We start from the raw sequence: 7,500 nt of genomic DNA, 5'->3' as shown, positions 1-7,500 counted from the left end.
ATACAGACAGTCCCATGCATTAAACTCTGCAGAGGGTGTGGTGTTCTTTTACTGTGTTAGGCAAAAGCCCAGAGGGCAAGTATCTCCCCACTAACCATTGGACTTCAGATAGACATGTAAATCATATCAATCAAATCATGGATCCATCGGTCCACGACCAGTTCTGGACATCTATACAACGTCCACAATTGGTGTCCAACTATCATCCAATTTGAACATCAATATAACATTGAATATTTGAACTTTGGACCATCAATGTCATCTGACAGGTGCAGGAAATGTACACGATTAATAAATATAATATTTTTAATAAAGGTATTTGTTTAGAACCATTTTAAAACTGTCAATTATTCAAATGTGTTGAAATGTTAAAAACACTGTAATCCATCCATACATGTTGTACTCTGTACAATTGTGTATGAAACAAAGGTTGTTTGTTTGTGTTATAGAAGGCAGACAGTTGGTGTCATAAGCCACCATCAAGGATGGTTGTTCACAGTGGACAAAGGTTGCTTCTTTCAAACCATTTGTTTTCTCTGTCCAAAATGTGAACAATTGCATACTCCAAAGAGTGACCTTTGACCTTTAGATGAAGATGTGCAGGTGAGTCTAGTTCTGTCGAGGTGGCTCTACGCATGGCAGAACATAACAACAGTTCTTGTGGATGTGCGCATTTTGCAAACTGTCTGTGAGAAGCTGAGGACCTTTCTGTTTGAAATCCATCGTGCAGCTGCTCACTTATGTCAAGAGCCTGCGCCATCTTGTAGATGTCTGCTGATCACTCTGCATCCCTTCACACATAACTGTTTCTGTACAGAAGCCATGTCCTCCATCCTCTGGAAACATCGGCCTACCGAGCCTATAGAAGCATTATAAAACCACGACTAAAATGAGTCTAAGTTAGACATTGAAAGACATTTCCTGGAATTACAAAACAACCCTTCAGTGTACGTCCAAAAATGACTTCTAAAAGACGTCACTCAGACGTCACTTTGTGCAGTGGGTCAGTGCCAGGCAAGTGTTAGCAGTACCGTTCTCTCACACGCACACACAAAATTTATGAACATACTAATAGACACCACTAGCTACAGACACACACACACACAAATAGACTGTCGGGGCTTAGCAGATTGTGTGATGCCAGGTTGCCTGCAGGACTAGAAGCAAAGGCCTCTGCTGGCCTAGTTGTTTTCTATCCAAACCTCTCTCACACACACACTTTCACACTCTCAGTGTTTGTAAGACACAGAGTCAGAGGCAAACAGAGACACAGAGAAAAGTGTGGGGAAGCAGATAGCAGACAGCTATTTAAATACCACCATGTTTCATTAATAAATTTTGTAAATGAACCTCTGTACAATTTAGATATAATAGTGTGCACTGAAATATATCAACCCTCCTAAAATTCTGATGAACCCCTTGATGCCATACTTGTGTCAGATCTATATGCATGAATCCTGAACTATGTCATTAATGTTACATAAACTGCAGACGATTTTTTGTGTGCTGAAAATAGTCATTCAAAAACCTGTAGCAATACAAATACTCAGTTCAAAGATATCTAGTTGGCTGATACGCTGCAAGAACCAGATGGATAAATTGAGTATGAAGGCATCACTTTTTTTCTTTCTTTTTTTTGGGTATGTACTATAGTGTCATGCAACTTTGGACATATGTAACTGTTTCAAATGACATAAAAATGGAAAAGAAAATTCTGGCAGGGGCATTTATAAGCTTTATTATCACCCTGCTCAAGCATTTACTTGTCTGTTTTTGGTGTAATACAGGTAGGACTATCCCTTCAATTTCCCATATTTCTACTTTATCGGGTAATAAATCAGCTGTTTTATGCAAAACATTGAATTAATAGAAGTTTTGGGTGGGGAAAAAAAAAAGAAAATGCAGCAAAAGAAATCCAAACTTTACACTAAGCTTAAACGACAAAGTGTTTGATGGTCTGTCATCATTTAAAGTTGAGACAGTAGTGTCTTTTTTTTTTTTTTTTAATTACCACCACTTTCCTGCATTATTCCATCCTTGGCATGAACAGACCTCATCCTGGTTTCATACTATGTGGGAGATTAAAGATCTGCTGTGGCTGAATCAAACAGTGGATTCTCATATAGAGGTCTGGGATGCTGTACAGTTGTGTGGCAAGTGTGGCATTTACTGAAATTAAAGCCCTGGTCCCCTAAATAAAGTGTCCATAGTACAATTAATTTTGCCTTCCCATTCCAAAACACAGCATGTGGGCAGCACGGTGGCACGGTGGTTAGCACTGTTGCCGCACAGCAAGAAGATCCTGAGTTCAATTCCAACATCAGGCCGGGGTCTTTCTGTGTGGAGTTTGCATGTTCTCCCCGTGTTTGTATGGGTTCCCTCCGGGTACTCCGGCTTCCTCCCACTGTCCAAAGACATGCAGTTTGTGGGGATAGGTTAATTGGAAAAATCCAAATTGCCATTAGGTGTGAATGTGCGAATGAATGTGAGTGCAAATGGTTGTCTGTCCCTGTGTGTTGGCCCTGCGACAGACTGGCGACCTGTCCAGGGTGTACCCCGCCTCTCACCCTATGACAGCTGGGATAGACTCCAGCGCCCCCCGCGACCCTGAAAAAAAGGATAAGCGGAAGCGAATAGATGGATGGATTCCAAAACATCCACCTTCAACTACGCTGCTGTAATTCGCTCAAATAGCACAGATACCTCTGTGCTATTTAAATATTCACATAACCGAAGACATTTTCTACCCTACAATTGTTTCCCATTTGCTGTCCAAAACACTTCAAACTGAAAATTCCAGTAAAACTGAAGGATACACTGAGAGATGAAAATCCAAAATGACAACTCGCATGGTAGTTTACGACCCCTGGGTTCGCTTTATGAAATCATTGACTCATTTTAGCCTCGAGGTTGCCAAACTATATTTTAGAAATGAGCTGGTTAATGTGACCTTGTTTACTGGAGCTGAAACATGCCAACCAATCAACGTCTAGTCAAGGCTTGCTTTAAGCCATACATGTAAAGAAGCTTTTTTTGCCTCAATTTGGCAGCCAAACACCGACTGAACTTGGATGCTCTTATCAACACTGTTTGACATTCACACAGTTTTGCACGTTAAATCTCAGGAGTGCAACTAGCCCATTAACAATGCCGGTTGAGTGCCTTGCTCAAGGTTACTGCAGGAGAGAAGGCCGGGTGCTGTTCATTTTCCCTTGCCTTCATGTCATATCCAATAAAGCAAGTGATGGCTTTGAAAAAAACTTTAAAAAAGCAGAAGAGACAGGCTAGGTGTTTTTGATATGGAGTGAGGAAGTGCTCACAGGGGGGTGTCTGAGCTGCCTGAGTGTCATTGCTAAAAGAAAATGTAAAAAGTGACTGAATGTTTGAAGTTAAATTAATTTAATCTCACGGGACCCACAAGTTAATGTGACCCAGTTTGCTCGAAACATGCCAGTGAGCAATGATACCTTGTGCAAACCAATTAAAAACATAAAATAAACCCAATTTTCATTTCAAATGCTCATGAGTGTCACATTGTAGTAATTTAGAAATAATATTTCGCTTTAATTTGTTCAGGGAACATCCACTGAGCTGTATTCTTTATCAGAAAAACCGTAATTCAATCTCACTCGGTTACACACTCTTACTCCTGAGAGCTGCAACTGATGACATTAATATCTCCAACTAAGCTCCAGAAGCTGCTGTTCACAGAGCTCAGGGGTACTTATGCAACAACTGATAGAAAATAAAAAATCCTTTCAAAACGGTTGTGATTTCTTGAGTTTTCCAAAATGTCGGCATGTAGAATTAACAAATACTGTCATTTATGTTATTTTATTTTATTGCATCGGTGCCTTAATACACCAGCTTCAACAGCACCAGCAGATATCCTGATGACCCATAAAAGTTCTGTGGACTATATCTTGGAAACAGGTGATAGTGTGAAGTAAGCTACAAATTTTGCCAGCCTCCTTGACTGGTTTGGGAGCTGCCTTTCTTCAACTCTTTGACAAACTGGGACAACTGGTTGAATTTACTTACCACCAACAACCAGTCAAGTAGCATCACATTTACATCCAAGTCTATCCAAAATCACATCTTCATCACAGTTTTGAGGTAGGAACCAAAAGGTCTTTTGATTATGTTGACAACATGCCCCCTGTTCTTGTTTCTGAAGAACACCATCATGACATAGTAAATATTTTAATAGAAACTGCTGATTTGTGGGGAAAATTATTTTGAGAGGCCACACTGACCTTGACCTTTGAGTACTGTTTATAGCAGTTCATTCTTGATCCCAGGTAAAGGTGCTAGATTTGGACCTCACAGCAATCATGACAGAATGTTCAGAAGAACATGGAAAGAGTGACAGATGGACAACTTGAGGCATAAAAAATTAATTAAAAAAAACAGTTGGCAGGCCCACTTCTTTCTTCCTTCCACACTTTTCAGATTGATAGCATCTTAGGGATAAAAAAAAATGCTTGTTCATCACTGCCAGTCATGCTCACCCTCATCACGATGTTCCTCTGTGATTTTTTGTGAAAATGACACTTGGTGTAGAAAATGTTAAAAAAAAACAACACACACTTTTTCCAAGAAAAATAATCCATTAATTTCCCTGAGAGATAAGACCTTAAACAGCAGTTTAGAAATCAGATGTAAAGTGTTTGTTACACACACAGCACGTTAAAACACGTTGAAACAGTAATCTGCAGCATGCTAATTTAGAGTGGTGGGTCCTTCACTATCAATAAGCACACATCCCCTCATACACAGAGCAGCACAGAACAGCGCTTTCTAATATTTCTTAGATTTCCAATCTGTGATTCAGGTCTCGTCTGGTGATGCCTTGAGGCTGAATGTTGCAGGAAGTGATGCTGAAAAAGAGTTGTGTTTCTCCCCCGGGCCATCTCCTCCTTTCATCTGTTTTTTATACACACAGACCTCTACTGCTACATTTATGAGGACAGAGTGGTGATAGCAACTGTATTTTAACACCCAGCTGATGAGTTTTCACAATGCAACGCATATATATACACACACATAGACACACACACATACAGTACAAGGACATGCACTTCATTTAAGAAAGACAAAAATATGATATACTATCTCATGAAAATAATTCTACATAATAAACATACTTAAAGGTCATCTTCATAGTGAGGGTACACATGCACACACACACACTGACCCACTTAGCTAACACAGATAGTAAGGTGGCGTGTCGTGATGAAGGTCACGTGCTGACCCAGCAGCAGAGTTTAAAGTGGAACACTGATGACATTGATGTATGGTTCACTTTTTGTCTTTCTCTAAAAAGAAAAGGGGGGGGTGGACTAACTGACTCACTGATAACGACAACTTTATTAGGGTGAAACCAGTGGTTAAAAACGACTCTAACCAAACACTAATGGTCACCTATGCCTCAAAACCAACTCCACAATGGCTAAAGAAAACTTTTCTTGTATGATGTTACAATAACAATATGTTTTATCATCCAAACGAGAGTAACATAAAACTAACTAATATGAGATCTCCTTCAAAGTATTGTTATGACTGCCTCAGTGAGAAAACAGCTCTGTGTGACGAGGCAGTATGAGATGGGTCTCTCACACGGTCACACTTCACATATTGATGCTTGTTAAAGACTCACTTAAAAATGTATTTGGGAAATTTTTCAAATGACATTCAAAATGTCAGAAGGGGTGTACTTTAACCAAAAATATCATCTCTTTCTAAAATTAACCGAGTAGTTTTGGTGCCTAAACTGAACGTTATTATCAGGATGTCCTAAAAACTCCCTGAAAAGCCTTCAGTTAATCCAAAATGCTGCAGCAAGAGTACTGACAGGGACTAGAAAGAGAGAGCATATTTCTCCTATATTGGCTTCCCTTCATTGGCTTCCTGTTAAATCCAGAATTGAATCAAAATCCTGCTCCTCACATACAAGGTCTTAAATAATCAGGCCCCATCTTATCTTAATGACCTTATAGTACTATATCACCCCATTAGAGCACTTTGCTCTCGCACTGCAGGCTTACTTGTTGTTCCTAGAGTATTTAAAAGTAGAATGGGAGGGAGAGCCTTCAGTTTTCAGGTAACTCTTCTGTGAAAACAGCTTCCAGTTTGGATTCAGGAGACAGACACTATCTCTACGCTATGCTCTTGACAGAGGAACGCCACTTTCAGCTGATCCCTGCTGGTTTTTTGCAGCATTTTCACAACAGGATTAGGCTTCAAACTTTCCTTTTTCCTAAAGCATATAGTTAGGGCTGGATCAGGTGACTCTGAATCTTCCTTTAGTTATGCTGCATTAGGTGAAGGCTGCTGGGGGATTCCCATGATGCACTGAGTGTTTCTTCTTCAGTCCTCTTTCTCACTCACTGTGTGTTAATAGACCTCTCTGCACTGACTCATACTTGTTATTAATCTCTGTCTCTCTTCCACAGCATGACTTTTGTCCCGACTTCCTTTCCTCACCGCAAACCGGTCGTGGCAAAAGGCCTTCCCTCCCTGAGCCTGGTTCTTCATCCTACAATATAAGGAACCTTGAGGCAACTGTTGTTGTTATTTAGCACAATGGAAATAAAACCAAATTGCACTGAACTACCGAGTGAGGACACAATCAACAAAGACATGATAGATCAACTCAAAGTAACAAGAGAAAACAAAGGTCCAAACACAACACAAAGTAGTCCCCTGATCTCCTGCACGTATTTCTGCAGAGGCATGGGATGTCCTGGAATGTTTTCTATGAATTTAATTTTCTGCTTCATATGCTGTGCTCAAACATATTATCTGGCATCCTTACATGGTTACAGTCAATAAAAACCTCCCATCATAAATCAGGCATGCTAGCTTGCTAGCTGCAATCATGGTTACATGGTATGTTAGGCTTGAGCTGAAAGCACAGCTGAGACTGACAAAAAAAATACAATAATGGCAGAAATTTGCTAAAGCTCTTTGCTTAGTGACATGTTTGAATAATGTAAAGGAAAAACAGTTGATGTATTTAGCTTAGTTGTTAAGATGGACTGGTCAGACCAGTGTTTGTCACACAGCGTGGTGCCACAAAGTTCAGCCCGAAATGCTCTTGACAGAGGAACACCACTTTCAGCTGATCCCTGCTGGTTTTTCGCAGCATTTTCACAACAATTGAGCCAATCGCTTGAATGGAGAGATTACTTTGAACTCTATTCACACTGTTCATGCTGGTAATTATCGTTTTTGTGTATTTGTTTGCCAGAGTACACATAGAGTACCTTCATGTGTTTGTGAATGCACATGTCTGTGTCTTATCTTGAGCCCAATACTATTGTGGTCATTCTGCTTCTTTACACATCCAGCCGCATACATAAAAACACACACACACACACACACACACACACACACACACACTGGTCCTCAGTTGCAGCCAGCAGACAGATGACCTTCTCTTCAAAGTGCTGATGTCCTGTTTCCTCCAAAGCCCTCAACACTTAGCCAGCAGAGCTC

The 7,500-nt window shown here is 40.3% G+C and overlaps 1 protein-coding gene across 1 annotated transcript in view; it reads right to left on the bottom strand.

Annotated features, from left to right (window-relative positions):
• galnt14 (UDP-N-acetyl-alpha-D-galactosamine:polypeptide N-acetylgalactosaminyltransferase 14 (GalNAc-T14)) overlaps positions 1-7,500 on the bottom strand; it is a 217,264-nt gene that overhangs the window by 124,558 nt on the left and 85,206 nt on the right. The gene's annotated exons all lie outside the window — the stretch shown is intronic.

The sequence above is a fragment of the Neolamprologus brichardi genome, chromosome 15 (assembly GCF_056152115.1).
Source record: "Neolamprologus brichardi isolate AB-2024 chromosome 15, ASM5615211v1, whole genome shotgun sequence".
Classification (NCBI taxonomy): domain Eukaryota; kingdom Metazoa; phylum Chordata; class Actinopteri; order Cichliformes; family Cichlidae; genus Neolamprologus; species Neolamprologus brichardi.
The sequence above is the reverse complement of the archived record's forward strand: the minus strand, read 5'-3'. Positions and strand labels throughout refer to the sequence as shown.